Source organism: Colobus angolensis, unplaced genomic scaffold, assembly GCF_000951035.1.
Source record: "Colobus angolensis palliatus isolate OR3802 unplaced genomic scaffold, Cang.pa_1.0 Scaffold239, whole genome shotgun sequence".
Classification (NCBI taxonomy): Eukaryota; Metazoa; Chordata; class Mammalia; order Primates; family Cercopithecidae; genus Colobus; species Colobus angolensis.
The window spans coordinates 1,294,528-1,296,387 of NW_012115588.1; positions in this window are offsets into that span (position 1 = coordinate 1,294,528).

The window sequence follows — 1,860 nt, forward strand, 5'->3', positions numbered from 1 at the left end:
ACTCCACTTATCTGGACTCCAAAGGGTCTCTCAGACCGTGTACCCACCAGCCCTTGATATATCTACTACTTCTCTTCTCCCAGTGTACAGTTGCTTCTTGGAAATGCTGCCGGCCCCTTTGGGGAAAATTAGGAGACTACTACTGCAAATCTTTGTGGTCTGGAAGGGAGGGGACCCAGCCTCCCTTTCAGTCAGTGACCTCCGGGTCTGAGGCCTAGCTTAGGCCTGGAAACTGGGTGAGGAGTTGGGATTTTCCATCAGCAGCTGCCATTACTGTCCTGTTTGCTTGTTTTTTCTTTTTGATCTTTCTTTCCTTAGAGCAGTCAAGCAGTGTCAGGGCTGCTGTGGCCCCTAGGAATACTGTGGTCCCCTAGCCTTCACCAGAGACCCCTATGCATCCAGGCTCCCTGGCAGCCACTCTGGCCTTGCTCCTGTTCTGACAGTCATATCAACTGAACCTCTGCTCTCTGGAATCCTATCTCCTGCTGACCCTTCCAAGTCCAGCTCCAGTCCTATTTGCTCTCTTATACCCTGGCCTCAGAGGACGGCCATGCCGATTGCCCAGTGATGCCTAGACCCGTCACTAGTGAAAGCAGTATCTGGTGAACCCTCCAGAAATACGGTCAGCTGACTTCTCAGATCTTGCATAATAAATCTGTGCCAGTATATCCCCCTCCCAGAGGCCTCTGGCTCCTTCTCAATGCCCTTCCACCGTCGTTCTGTTATCTCCCTCTCATGTAGTTCTTCCACGCTTCATGGAGCCATCTCGGTGGGATATCAGGACTGGTCACAATATCACATTCTTTTTTTTTTTTTTTTTGAGACAGAGTCTTGCTCTGTCACCAAGCTGGAGTACAGTGGCGCAATCTCAGCTCACTGCAACCTCTGCCTCCTGGGTTCAAGCAATTCTCCTGCATCAGCCTCCTGAGTAGCTGGGATTACAGGTGTGCACCACCATGCCCAGCTGAATTTCTTATTTTTAATAGACACGGAGCTTCACAATATTGGCCAGGATGGTCTCCATCTCTTGACCTTGTGATCTGCCCACCTCGTCATCTCAAAGTGCTGGGATTACAGGCATAAGCCACTGTGCCCGGCCCTTTTTTTTGTTTTGTTTTTTGAGATGGAGTCTCACTCTGACACCCAGGCTGGAGTGCAGTGCTGCCATCTCAGCTCACTGCAACCTCCACCTCCCGGGTTCAAGCGATTCTCCTGCCTCAGCCTCCCAAGTAGCTGGGATTACAGGCATGCGCCACCATGCCTAGCTAATTTTTTGTATTTTTAGTAGAGACGGGGTTTCACCATGTTGGCCAGGCTGGTCTCGGTCTCCTGACCTCAGATGATTCACCCACCTCAGCCTCCCAAAGTGCGGAGATTACAGGCCTGAGCCACTGCACCCAGCCTAGAATTCAAGACTCTCGAGCCCATCTACCCTGACATCCATCCCTGCCCTAGGTGGCAGTGTTGCGCTCCTTCCCTTCTGTGCTCCTCAACTGGAGCACAGGACTTGGCAGAGCCGTTCATCTGCCCTGACTCGAACGCTGCAGTTCTCATCAGGTCCTAGGCCTTTGTCAGCAGTGTGACCTGTCTTTAAACACATCTCTGGAAGCCCCTCCTGATTTGCACCTTCGGCCATAAGTTGATCAATGGCTATCCTGAGGCCTGTTGTTTTTTCCCTTCAGCACACTGATGCCACTCAATCAATTCACTCCACTTTCTTTATAATTACCACTGCCCATGTATTTCGTGGGTTAGGAATTTGGGCAATGCTCTGCTAGGAGATTCCGTTGCTCCCTGTGGCACTGACGGAGGCCATTTGATGGTATGCAGCTGGCATATGGGCTGCACTCAAGGTTCCAA